The sequence below is a fragment of the Penaeus japonicus genome, unplaced genomic scaffold, assembly GCF_977035675.1.
Source record: "Penaeus japonicus unplaced genomic scaffold, GWHDUDI00000001_assembly GWHDUDI00000022, whole genome shotgun sequence".
In the NCBI taxonomy this organism is placed as follows: Eukaryota; Metazoa; Arthropoda; class Malacostraca; order Decapoda; family Penaeidae; genus Penaeus; species Penaeus japonicus.
Window position 1 is genome coordinate 29,400,064 of NW_028234424.1, and position 14,503 is coordinate 29,414,566.

The window sequence follows — 14,503 nt, forward strand, 5'->3', positions numbered from 1 at the left end:
AGATAGGAGAGGTAGGGGAGAGAGGAGAGGTAAGGGGTAGGGGAGATGGGAGAGAGGAGAGGTAAGGGGTAGGGGAGATGGGAGAGGGGAGAGGTAAGGGACACGGGGAAGTGAGGAGAGGTAAGGGGAAGGGGGAGATATGAGAGGTAGGGGAGAGAGGAGAGGTAAGGGGTAGGGGAAAAGGGAGAGAGGAGAGGTAAGGGACACGGGGAAGAGAGGAGAGGTAAGGGGAAGGGGGAGATAGGAGAGGTAAGGGACAGGGGAAGAGAGGAGAGGTAAGGGGCAGGGGAAGAGAAGAGAGGCAGGGACAAAAGGTTAGAGAGTGAGGTAAGAGGAAGGGGGTAGAGACATGAGGTAAGGGACAGGGGATAGAGAGTAGTGGTAAGGGGTTGGAGGAGTAAGCAGAAGTAGAGACAGGGGGAGAGAGGAGAGGAAAAGGGCAGGGGGCACAGAAAACTGCTTTTAAGGGAAGGGGATAGGAGGGGAAGAGAGAGGTTGGGTAAGGGGAGTCACAAAAGGGGAGGGAGGGGAAAAGTTAAGATAAGAGCAAGGGTAAGGAAATAGGGGGATGAAGAAGAGACAAGAAAGGAGGTTAAGGAGGTAAGGGAAGAGTGGAAAAATAGCGAGGGGGGGAGTGGAGGTTGGGGACACTAAGTCGTGTAGTTATGCTTCTTGCCCGAAAGTGTAAAGGCTCCATTAAATTCTGACAAAGGATATCACACTCCTTTTCGAGGTAAATCAATATTATAAAATAATAATTATGTTGATGGCAACTGTGATGATGATGATGAGAGTTGAATGACTGATGATAATGGTGATGGTGATGATGATGATGATGGTGATGGTAGTTGAATGATAACTGATGATGATGCTGATAGTAATTGTGATGAAGATAATGGTGATGATGTGAACTGAATGATGATTAATGATAATAATGATGTGAACTGAGTGATGATTAAGGATAATAATGATGTGAACTGAATGATGATTAATGATAATAATGATGAAAACAATGATGATATAAATAATATCTATACCAATAACAACAATAGCCATAAGAAGACATGGCATTAAATACGAATTTACTATCACCATTTTAAATCATCAATAGTCGATGAGGTACTATCATTAATATCATGTTTCAACACAAAATGACGCGGCGAAGCATATCCAATATCTGGAAAATACAATGCTCTCTCTCTCTCTCTCTCTCTCTCTCTCTCTCTCTCTCTCTCTCTCTCTCTCTCTCTCTCTCTCTCTCTCTCTCTCTCTCTCTCTCTCTATTTCTCTTTCTCCTTCCCTTTCTCCCTTTCTCTTTCTCTTTCTCTTTCTCTCTCTCTCTCTCTCTCTTTCTCTCTCTCTCTCTCCATCTATCTATCTCATTTCCTTCCTCCATATCTCATTGTATTTCTCTCTATCTTATTATCTTCTTTCTCTCTCTGATTATCATTTTTTCTCTCATTCGCGTTCTTTCCTTTTCCTTCTCTTTCTCTCCCTCTCCCTCTCCCTCCACCATTCTCCTTCTCTCTCTTCCACACATACATCTTAAGACATAAGAACACAGCATTATACTTCCCAGCCGGAGATCCTGGAGACAGAACAGCTGAAATGAGGACGGGTGTGGGAAAGGGGCAGAAAAGGGCACATACCTTCAATGCTAGGCCCTGGTTTACCCGCTTGCTTTATGTGACGATACAAATACACATGTATCATTATTTTCAGCTTGTGCAATTTTGTGTGTGTGTGCGTGTGTGTGTGCGTGTGTGTGTGTCTGTGTGTGTGTCTGTGTGTGTGTGTGTGTGTGTGTGTGTGTGTGTGTGTGTGTGTGTGTGTGTGTGTGTGTGTGTGTGTGTGTGTGTGTGTGTGTGTGTGCACGCGCGTGTGTGCACGCGCGTGTGCGAATGTACGTGTGTGAGTATGAAAAGCTCCAGAGGCTCTCCAGCATGACCCTCCGTCGAGTTTAGTCGAGGAGGACCCATCACGTTCCTTCCGCCCGCGAGTTACGTGCCGTCTCTGGGCGTGCCACTAGAATTCGTGTATGCCAACTGTGGCACGTGTGTTATTGATCAAGCCACTCCGGCCACTTGAGGGCGAGAGGGTGAGCGGGCGTGCATTTGGCCCTTCGTACAGTGCCATGCTTTGCTCAGGTCCTCAACTCACTCTCTCTCACTATCACTCACTCTCACTCTCTCTCTCTCTCTCTCTCTCTCTCTCTCTCTCTCTCTCTCTCTCTCTCTCTCTCTCTCTCTCTCTCTCTCTCGCTTTTCTTCCCTATCCCTTTCTCTTTCTTTCGTTCTCTCTCTCTCACAAGCATAACACTTCGTCGATTCACTAATTTATCTCACTTGTCCAAGCCAAAGCTACACCTGAAATCTTCATGCACCTGGTCCGTCTATTTGTGGTGCAGGTGTGGCGTCACATCACATGAACAAAGGCAAAAACAAAACAAAAAAAACAAAAAAAGAAAAACAAGAGAGATGGCACTCTTTGTTTACAAATGTCTTGAGAGGCCGAGCAAGATCGGGAGGCCACAGCATATACATCACATCGTTACAGTATTTTCGCTGTCTTGCTGCCTCCTTTTCACGGTTCCTGCTGTGCGGGTGGAGGGAGGGTGCCCAGGGGGAGGGGTGCCAAGGGGAGAAGGAAGGAAGGGGAAGGGACGGAAGGGCGGCAAGGGGTAAGTCTACCACAGCAGCACCGCTCGAGGGAACAATGACTCCCCCCCTAAACATGGGCGTGTCTGGCCCTCCTCCTCCACCGCCACCGCCAGCAGGAACCTCCACCACCACGACGTCGGGGGTCCGCTCGCTCACACACACACAAACACACGCAGGTACCCACCGATTCCCTCAACGCCCACGGTGCCCCCCTACGAGCGATGGGCGTAGGGGTGGGGGTGGCGTGGGTGGGGGTAGGGGGTCAATCGAGGTAAGAACCGCTACCAAGGGCGGTCCGCGATTTATAAGTGACACAAGCTAAGGTCCGCGAGCGTGCACAGCGATGTTGTCCCGTCCACAACCAAGCACACACTGAAGCAGCCAGTGTGAGGAAACTCCTCCCCTCGGCCGGGCCTCCCCTCTCCCCTCAGCCGCGGGGCCACCCTCGCTTAGCCCCCCCCCTCCCCCGCCCCCCTCCGAGGCCCCTCGGTCCGTCTCTCCCCTCATTCCACTGAGCAGAGAGAGAGAGAAAGGGAGAGAGAGAGAGAGAGGGGGGTGGGAGGGGCAAGAGAGTGGGAGAGAGAGAGCGCGGCAAAGAGAAAGAGGGAGCTCACTTAACCTTTCACCCAACAGCCTTCATTCAAAACCTCCCCCGCGATTCACCCTCACCCCTCTGCCTTCAGTGGGAGAAAGAGGAAGAGGGAGAGGGTGAGATAAGGCGAGTGATAGCAGCGACAGGCAGCAGCAGCACCGATACAGTGGGCCAAGATGCGACGCTCGCGGGGATGGAAGCGTGTGACGGCGGACGGACCAGAGGGGACGGAAGGGAGGACTTGCGAAGGAGGAGGGGAGCGGGAGGAAGGAGGAGGGGAGCGGAGGGTGTGGGGGAGGAAGATTGCCCTGGAGAAGGGGGTTGGAAAGAGTGGGTTGAGGGGGAAAGAAGAGGGGAATGGGAGGAGAGGGGGAAGGAGTGATTGCCAAGGAGGAGGGGAGTGGGGGAGCAGGATATTACGAAGGAAGAGAGAAGTGGAGGGAAGGAGGAATCGCGAAGGAGGAGGAGAGTACGGGGGAAAGGGAAGGCGGGATTGCCAAAGAGGGGCGTGGGAGGAATGGGGGAAGGGGAATTGCGAATGAGGAGTGGATAAGGGGACTGCGAAGGGAGAGGGGAGCGGAGGGAATTTGGGGGGAGCGGGAGAAAGGATGATTTGGTGGAAGGAGGAATTGCGTAGGGAAGCCGGAGGAGTGTGGGGAAGGGAGAATGAAAAGCAGGAGGGGTGTAGGAGGAGTGGGAGAAGGAGGAGAGGTAGGATAGGGCGAGTGGGAAAATTGGGGGGAAGGGAAATAGGAAGACGGGGGTGGGGGTGGGGGTTGGCGCCGAAGGATTGGATTGGGAAGGCAGGGGTGAGGGAAACGGAGCCCAAAAGCGCAATCACCCTTAACACGCTCAGAGAAATACACGGTCGCCCTATCCCTAGCTACACTTATTTACACTGCACCCATGGCTAACATCGGGTTTCATTTAGGCACCAAACACTGAAAACACAAAAGTCAATAATAGTGATCCTTACACTTTTGCTAGCTGAATGAAACTGAAACAAAATAAAAACAACTGACGATAACAAAATAACAATAAAAAAGGACAGTATAATTACAGCAAAAAACAGCACTAATAAATGTGATACTTAAAACGTGCATAATTACTCCTGGTCCCAGAAAGAAACTGGCAAATTAAGATGGTCCTCATTTTCGCTTCCGCTTTCATTACCGCTTGCAGTATCACAAATTCGTCTTGGCAATGCTTATTAGCCTTTTATTGCCGTAATCAATTATTCTGCGTCACAGCTAATTAATCACACCCAACTTACAATTCAAAACCGTACTTAGCACCGTATATTTTTTCCTAACCCCTTATTATTCCCGGTAAGATTGACGTGACGGGCTTTACAGTAATGTCGCAGCATGACAGAAGTGACACCGCACGATATGTGACGTCACGTTTTAAAAAGTGACGTAATACGATAAAAAAGACCACATTATAAGAGTGACTTCCACCCGATAAAAGTGACGACAAAACACTTAATCCCAATACATAGACACTTAGAACCCCTTAGCACCACTTAACGCCCACTTCCACCATCTCACCCCATTTCCAACAAGCCATCAGCACCAGACCACAAAACATCACCACGATCTCCCAACCGTTCTAACTTCCAAGTTCATTAAAAATCCATTAACAACCTACAAAAAATATGTAAAAAGTGGAACAAATAAATAAATAAATAAAGTCAGAGGGGAAGAATGGGAGGGGAGGGGAGGGGAGGGGAAGGGAGGAAAGGCGAGAGAGAGAGAGAGAGAGAGAGAGAGAGAGAGAGAGAGAGAGAGAGAGAGAGAGAGAGAGAGAGAGAGAGAGAGAGAGAGAGAGAGAGAGAGAGAGAGAGAGAGAGAGAGAGAGCGATATGACGAAACAGGTAAGGATAGAAGGAAGAAGGAAAATAAATAAATAAAGCAATAAAATGACCAAAAACAAAACAAGGGCCCGTCCCCCTCCCTCCCCACTCTGCAAGTCCCCGGCGCCCACGAAAATCCCTTGCACATGCACTCACGGACCTTTTCCCCCTCCGTGATGTTCCCCTTTGTAAAATCCCCTCTGCTTTCCCACCCTGCAAACCGTCCTTCCTGTTGTCGTTGTTTCTGTTGTAGGTGTGTTACTGTTGCTTTTGTTGTTGGCGGTGGCGCTGATTTTTTGTTTTAATTTTTGTATCTGGTATTGCTTTTGTTTTTGTTATTGTTTTGTTCTTCTTGGTATTGTCTTTCTTGTGATAACAGAAACAATAACTAAAACAATAATAACTATAACAGTACCAGTGCTAAAGGAAAACAACACATCGTAATAACAATAACGAAAAAAAAACGCTGTCAACGAAACGAAGAAAATACAAATAACAAATAACTACAAAAGCACCAATACAACAACAACAACAAAAATCCAGCATGGCTGAGTCAGTCGCGTTTTCAAGCAAGCAGGAAAGCAAGCCTTTGTAGTCGAACTCAAGACGACGGTGAAGGCAGATGGCTCGAACGGCCTCCCCCCCCCCTTTCCCTCCCTCTAAATACCCCTTCCCCCTCCCAGGCCGTCGGGCAATTCAACCATCCGACTGACTGGCCCGAACATCCGACTCAACCGATCAATAACTGACCAGCTGTCGGCCAGATCAATGACTGGCCAAACTAACTGGCAGAGCAAGTGACTGTCCGGCAGACTGAAGGAGCAACGGCTGACTCGTCTGCTTTTCTTTTGTTATGAAGGAGGAATAAGGAGAGGGAGAAGGAAGGAGGGGTCGAGGAAGATTGAGAGGAAAGGAGGAGGGGATGAGGAAAGAAGGGAGGAGGAGAGGACAGGGAAAGGAAGGATGGACATGGAGGGAGGGAGGGAGATAGAAACAGAAGAAGAATGAAGAAGAATAGAAAGACAAAAAAAAAACAGACAAATGGAAACAAGAGAAGAGAAGGAGAAAAGAATAACAGGGGAGACAAAAATCCAAAGACAAAAAGAGACCGAGGAATCGAGACGAAATCCAGCCCCACATATCTCTTTCTGGAAGAGTCAGACACCTTGGCCAAATGTCCTAATCCTCCGCACACAAAAGGTCTCCCCGGGCAGAGCTTTTACGACATTCCCAAGCAATTGCCCCCCCCCTCCCCTCTTTATCCTGATCCTTATCGGATATTCGTAAAATGAAGAAAGAAGAATCAAGGATGAGAGTAATAATAGTGATAATGATAACAACTTCAATAACAACAGTAATAATAATAATAGTGATAACTGATAACGATTATAGTATTAAGAATTATACGAAGAAGAGGAAGGCGAAAAAGAAAAGTGATAAAGAGCAAAAATGTTGGAAACATTTCTCTCTCCCAATCTACGTTCTTGAAAGAAGGTGAGGAGGAAATGAAGAGAAAGGAAGATGAAGGAAAGGCGAGAAAAAAATGAAAATACAGATGGCGAAATATAAAAGTAAATGATCAAACACACAAGAAAAGAAATGCAACAAAAAGAGAGAGAAATGAAACGAACTAACTATAAAAAAAATAAAAAATAAAAAGGACCCAAAAACATGAAGTCAACGAGACAGGATGAGCAGTGTGAGGCAGGAGGAATGAGTGTGTGTTTACCCGAAGTGTTATGGACTTCAGTGAGGTAACCTGATCGACTAGGAACAGACCGCGGAAGGGAGGGGGAGCGATAGGAGATGGGAACGGGGTATATGATGGGAATGAGCAACGGGAGAAGGGAGGAGACGGGGGGCAGGGAAGGGAATGGGGATGGGGAATGGGACTGGAATGACGAATGGGATAGGAATAGGAACGAGGACGGAAAAATCAGTTATAATGATAGTAATAATAGTAGTAGTAGTAGTATTAATATAACAACTACTACAACTACTACTACTAGTAATGATAATAATGATAATAATAATAATTATTATCATCATCATAATAATAATAATAATAATAATAATAATTATATTAATAATAATAACAATAACTATAACAATAACGACAGCATAACAAAAATAACAGTAATAATAATAATACTAATATAATTAATAATGATAATATAATAATAATAATAATAATAATAATAATAATAATAATAATAATAATAATAATAATAATAATAATAACATTAATGATCATAATCATAATAATAATAATAATTATTATTATTACTATAATAACAATAATAATAATAATTATTATCACCATCATAATAATAATAATAATAATAATTATTATCATTATCATAATAATGATAATAATAATAATAATGATAATAATAATAATAGTAATAATAATAATAACAATAATAATAATTATTATCATCATCATAATAATAATAATATAATAATAATAATATAATAATAATAATATAATAATAATAATGATAATAATAATTATTATCATCATCATCAATTATAATAATATAATAATAATGATATAATATTAATGAAAATAATATAATATTAATATGATATTAATAATAATATATTAATAATAATATAATAATAGTAATATAACAATAATAATAATAATAATAATAATAATAATAATAATAATAACAAAAATAACAATAACAATAACAATAATAATAATAATATAATAATAATAATATAATAATAATAATAATAATAATATAATAATAATAATGATATAACAATAATAATAATAATAATAATACATAATAATATAATAATAATAATATAATAATAATAATAATAATAATATCATAAATAATAATATAATAATAATAATATAATAATAATAATGATAATAGTAAAATAATAATGATAATAGTAAAATAATAATGATAATAGTAAAATAATAATGATAATAGTAAAATAATAATGATAATAGTAAAATAATAATGATAATAGTAAAATAATAATGATAATAGTAAAATAATAATGATAATAATAATAATAATAATAATAATAATAATATAAGAAAAAAATAATAATAATGATAATGATGATAACAATAATAAAATAATAATAATAATAATAATAATAATATAATTATAATATAATTATAATATAATAATAATAATAATCATAATAATAATATGATAATATAATAATAATAATAATAATATATTAATAATCATAATTATAATAATAATAATATAATAATAATTATAATAATAATATAATAATACTAATAATAATAATAAAAAGGTTGTGGTTGTGGTATGCTCTAACCATGGTGTGGTAGTCGCGCGGTCCGCTTTAACTAGTGTCTGGTTGTGTTGTGCCCTGGATATGATGTGGTTGTAGATTGCTGCGCTATAGTTTGGGCTGTAATGTGTTCAGACTTAATCATTTGATCTTGTGTTGTGTTCTGGTTATGGTTGTGGTGTAGTGTGGAGTGCCCTTATGGTGTGCTCTGATGGTGGTTTGTTGTCCTCTGGCTGCGGTTACGATCTAGCGTGCTTTAACTGTGATGTAGCATGGCCTAATTTCCTATGGTGTGATGTGATGTCCTTTAAGACGTGTGCAATTCTTGTTTAAATGGCATGGTATGACAAATGCAAATGCCGTTCGGAGTTATTTTTTATAACAAGTATATGAAAATATGCAGGTGTATTGAGTTGGCATAATGTGATGTTACAACTTGTATAATTGGGAATGGTAATCAAATTCTGTATCGGAAAGTAATGCATGTACGGCTTTAATTAAAGTCAACTAAACAAAAAAGAAAGTTTGCAAACATGATTCTAAATGCTAATACATTGTTGATGATGATGATTATGAAGACGATGATGGTGATTGATAGATGACTGACGATTGATGATGATAACCAGAAAGAAATACCCAGGAACAATAATCTCTCATACATCTTAGTCTACTTGAAAGTACTACTCACTTTTCATTCTTTACCACAAATCTACTTTAAGTCTTCCCTCAACAACCTCCACTGACCTCAACTATCCATATTTTATCATAAACTTACTCTTAATTACCCGAAGAGAAAGTGTGGAATTCAATAGAGTGAAGAGAAAGTGTGGAATTCAATAGAGTGAAGAGAAAGTGTGGAATTCAATAGAGTGAAGAGAAAGTGTGGAATTCAATAGAGTGAAGAGAAAGTGTGGAATTCAATAGAGTGAAGAGAAAGTGTGGAATTCAATAGAGTGAAGTGAAAGTGTGAACCTTACATACAGTTGAGTGACTGAATGAAATTCAAGAAGAGTGAAATGAATATATGAAATTTCATTAGAGTGAAATGAATATATGAAATTTCATTAGAGTGAAATGAAAGTGTGAAATTTAATTAAAGTGAAATGGATGAGCAAAATTTCACTCGAGGACAAAACGAAAGGCAAAAATATCACGGACTTTTCAGGTGCAGGTCAAGAGAGGCAAAACATCTTGTAAAAAATAAATGTGGGTGCGGGGTTACAATGAATCGACCTCGGGTGTCAATAAACTTGGGTAAGGGAGGGAGAAGGTAGGAATGGAGAAGGTAAAGGACGGGAAGGGAAAGAAAGACATAAGGAAAAATGGCTTAATAATAATAATAATAATAAGAAGAAGAAGAAGAAGACGGCGAAAAGGAAGAGTAAGAGGGAGAAGATGAAGAAGTTGAAGAAGTAGAAGAAGAAGGAGTAGGTGAAAAAGCAAGCAGGCAAAGAAAAAAAAAAACGAACAGGAAGAGGAAGAGGGAGAAGATAAAGTTGTAAAAGTAGTAGAAGAATGCGAACGAAAAGAAGAAGAAAAAGAAGTAGTAGTAGTGGAAGAAGAAACAAGAATAAAGAAGAGAAGGGAAATAACGTAGTGAAAAATGAAGAAATGAGGCTCGGCCAGTAGGAGGTGAAAGGAGATGAAGAGACAAAATAAGGTTCTTATGAAGTGGGGGTTGTATTAAGATGGAGCAGATAACAAAGTTGAAATCCTCAACGAGCGTGGAATTTAAAGAAATGAAATACTGCCCCCCCACCCACCCAACCCCACCCTAGCCCCCCCCACCACCCACTTCCTCCGCGGCCTAGAGAGAGAGAGAGAAGGGGGGGCGAGAGAGATGGAGAGAATGAGAGAGCTAGAGAGGGTAAGAGAGAGGGAGAGGAAGAGGAAGAGGGGGGGAGGGGGGAAGGAGTGAGAATGTAACAAGAGTATTGAGAGGGAAAGAAGGGCATGAGGGAGAGGGGAAGGGTAGGAAGACTGAGAGTAGAGAAGGTAAGTGGAGAGAGAGGGAGAAGGAGGAAGGGAGGGAAGAGGGGATATTAAGAGAGGGAGAGAGGGGACTATGAGAGAACGGATTGAGAGAGAGAGGAAAGGGTAAAATAAACAAAAGGGAAGGAGAGTAAGGTGATGGGGATAGGGAAAAGGGAAGGGTACGGGACAAAAAGGAGATAGGAATAAGGGATAAGGGAAGGAGGGATAATACGGGAAGGAGGGCAAGGGAAGGGGATTGTAGAGGGAACTAGGGAAGGGCAAGGGAAAAGACTTGAGGCAGAGGAGAGAGAGAGAGAGAGAGAGAGAGAGAGAGAGAGAGAGAAGAGACCAAGCAGGAGAGGGGGGAAGGAGGGAGGAAGGGAAGGCCAGGGAGGGAAAAAGGGAGGGAGAGAGAGAGAGAGAGAGAGGAGTTTTTAGAGAGAGAGAGAGAGAGAGGAAAGAAGGGAGAGGGAAGGGAAGAGGTAGGGCAAAGAGAGAGAGGGAAGGAGAGAGAGAAACGGGAGAGAGAGAGAGGGACTCAAAGAGAGAGAGAGAAGAAGGGAGAGAGGAGACGAGAGAGGAGAGAGAGAGAGAGAGAGAGAGAGAGAGAGAAAGAGAGAGAGGAGAGAAGAGAGAGAGAGAGAAGAGAGAGAGGGATATGGAGGGGGGAATAAGGGATAAAGGGAAGGGATGGAAGAGCTAGGCAGAGGGGGGAACTTGGGAAAAACATAAAAAAAAGGAAAGAAGGAGAGGAAGTGAGGGAGGAAGGGGATGGATAGGGAAAGGGAAGGGGAAGAAGGGACACGAAGGGAGAGGTAGGGGGAGGGCACACAGGGAAAAAGGGACGAGAGGGAAGGGAAGGGAAAACAAAAGAAGGAGGGAAGGGAAGGGCGGGAGGAAAGGATCTAAGAGGAGGGATAAGGGAAGGGGCTAGAGAGAGAGAGAGAGAGAAGACAGAGAGAAGAGAGAAGGGCGTAACCAAGGAAGGGCAGGGGAAGGGAAATGGAAAAGGAGAGGGAGAGAGAGAGAGAGAGAGAAGGAAGAGAGGGAGAGGGAGAGAGAGGATGGCAAGGGAGGAGAGAGGCGGGGGGGAGAGAGAGAGGAGAGAGAGAGAGGAGAAGAGAGAGAGGAGAGGAAGAGGGAGAGAGAGAGAGATGAGAGAGAGAGAGAGAGAGAGAGAGAGAGAGAGAGAGAGAGAGAGAGAGGGAAAGAGAGAGAGGGGGATAGGAAAGAGAGAGAGAGGGGGGAGGAGAGAAAGAGAGAGGGCGGGGAGGAGAGAGAGAGAGAGGGGGGGAGGAGAGAGGGAGAGAGAGAGGGAGAGAGAGAGAGAGAGAGAGAGAGAGAGAGAGAGAGAGAGAGAGAGAGAGAGAGAGAGAGAGAGAGAGAGAGAGATAAAGATGGATAAAGTCTCCATAGCCGCTTAGTAAGTCGCGAATCTAAAATTAATATTCATGTTAGACAGTCTAAAACCAGTCTAGACCATTTTAATCTTAAATCTTGTTTAATATGAAAAGTATTGCGGGAAAATAAGTAGAGCCAGAGTAAGTGTGACATTCCCAGTATCTCAATTCTTATCTCGGATCTCTAAATCTACGAAAATAATTAGTCTCCCCTATATAACGAAAGTTCTCGCGACTATTCCCAAAATAGACATGCCCTGATCCTCCCAAAGAGCGAGCAGTCCCAACTTTCCCCGATCCAGCCGTGCAGTGCGTGAGACCGTTACCTTCAACCACCCTCTTTCTCTAAATGGACAACGAACCCAGTCAACAATAACTCGATCGTGGATTTTCCAGGATGGGGTGCCTATGTGGACGAAGGGATTTATACCTATTGGGTGCCATCGATGGAGGCACCCGAGTTCCGTTTCACTCACGGCTGAAGTGATCAAGGAGAATCCACAGAGCCATATGCGCAATTCACAACAAATATGCATAGATATATCTGAATCCGATAAACCTTACTCCACCTGAAATTAAACTCTTCATGATTGACTCAGGCAATCCGATCGACATATAGTAATCGTCACCTCTGCGAATAGAGTTAATCAATCATAAAACACCCATTTATACTTCACAGCATCACCCGAACGCCCTTCTACCTCTCACACCCTCAAGCTGCAATGACACTAAGTGAAACACGGTTGGATGCGACCGTAGATTTTCCACGTGTGCTGGTCAATAGTCGTGCGAGCTGAACGGTCGTCAGCCAAAACGTATAATTCGCATACATTAATTGATATAATATGAATAATCAAATGACGGATAAACAAATGGTACGGAAGCGAGCACTTCCTCCCATAATTACCATTTTGAAGCTCGAAAATTAAAACAATAAAATCACGGTCCGTCTATTGTTTTAAATATTTGAAGATAATCTTATTCCTTAAATAATCATCAACAATATAAATCAAAGTGAAAGACAAAGAGAGAATGAAAGAAAGAGAGACGTGTCTGTGTGCATGCGTGCTCGTGCGCGTACACCTCTGCGAGCGTATATGACTGCATGTGGTATTAGGTTTTCAGATAGCCATCCTAATCATGTATTCATGTGCTGTAATCCAATCCGTTTTTTGTTTCTTCCATTCCCTTCCACTTTTCAAGGGAGGAGTCCGTTGGTGTGTGTATTCGAAACTATCACATACGCTTAGAAACAAACACACAAACACGCACGTACAAACCCCATTCCGCGCAAGGGTGTGGCTGTGGTCCTGATTCGCCAGCCACATTCGGTTGGCCATTCGGGGTGTTTGTGTTCGTAAGCGTGTATATGTGCGTCTGTGTGTACAAAGCATGGGCGTATGTGTGAGAGAGAAATAATGGTGATGGTGGTATTGGTGGTAGTTGTGGTATTGGTGGTGGTTTCCGTGGTGTGGTGGTGGCGAGGTGGTAGTGTGGTGGTAGAGGTGGTGGTTGTGGTAGTAGTGTTGATAGCGGTGTTCGTTGTGGTAATGATTATGATAATTATAACATAACAGCAGCAATAAAATCAATCAATAAGCAAACAAAATAAAGGAGATGATTGACACGAATTTCCCAAACAAAACCCAACCGGCTGTTTGGGCGGGTGAGCCTACATGAGGTTTGAGGACTTCAAAGGGTGGATAGAGAGAATTGCTGGAGGACAAAGGGACCATAATAAACGGTAGGCAACGCACGGGTCGAATGAACGAAAGAAAGGAGCGGGGAGGAAAGGAAAAGGATTGACGGCTGCCTAGGAGGACAGCTGACATAGGGGAGCGGGGTGATGGGGGAAAGCAATAAATGGAGAGGAGGGGCGAGGACAGGAAAGAAGGGGAATGAAAGTAGGTGCAGCAAAAGGAAGGGGGTAAGAAAGGAGGAGGATAAGCAGGGAGAGGTCCTACCACGGGTACTCTCTTGGATTTCCCTCCAGACTACTTGCTGGCGGCTTTATGTATGGAAAGCCGGAGAGGGCCTGGGCCGTAGAGCCGAGCCTACCTCTGCCCTCCGCTGCCCCTCATACACACGCCCGAAAACGCAATAAATCGTGAAAGAAAATAGCAAATTATGCAATAAATAAATTAGATCATACGCATGAAAACTGATTTTTTTTCACTTTTCTGATAACATACATCCGTCGTTATAACAACTTGTAAATGGATATGAAATGCAAAATGTATAAACAAAAATAAATAATTTAGTTACTATTTATCTATTTTGATAGCGATGAATACATACTGAAAACACTTTCAAAGGCGGGGCAAACAACTGCAAAACAAGCAAACAAGCAAAGCCAACGGCGCGGCCCATATCTTCACGTGCGGATGAACAGGCTCCCGAGGCATGAGCGGCCCAACATGGCAAAGGTCGAGAGGCACACCAACATGGCACCCGCGACGAAGGCATTGATCACAACATACCAACTTCGCACAGGTTGGGAGACGCAGCGAGGCATTGGCGAGGTCGACTGCATAGGTTTTATGGCACAGCTACGAGGCGGTCTGAAGCCTAGGGGAATGGGTGGAACTGCAAAACGGCACAGGCAAAAGCAGAACACCTTATCATGCCAACTTTAGCGCACGGTGAGACAAACAGCAAAGTATAGATTGGGAGGAGCAACATGGCGCAAGCTGGCATTCGAACATGGCATAGGTTGAAAGATACAGCATAA

The 14,503-nt window shown here is 42.9% G+C and overlaps 1 protein-coding gene across 17 annotated transcripts in view; it reads right to left on the reverse strand.

Annotated features, from left to right (window-relative positions):
- The window catches only part of LOC122260728 (phosphatase and actin regulator 2), a 474,429-nt gene that overhangs the window by 318,247 nt on the left and 141,679 nt on the right, over positions 1 to 14,503 (reverse strand). For 16 of the 17 annotated variants that reach the window (XM_086549791.1, XM_086549790.1, XM_086549789.1 and 13 more), the window contains exon 1: positions 2,845 to 3,029. The exons of the other annotated variant lie outside the window; for it this stretch is intronic. The gene's annotated coding sequence lies outside the window, so the exon portion shown is untranslated. Of the gene's footprint in view, positions 1 to 2,844; positions 3,030 to 14,503 lie in introns of those variants that run through there. 17 annotated transcript variants of the gene reach the window in all.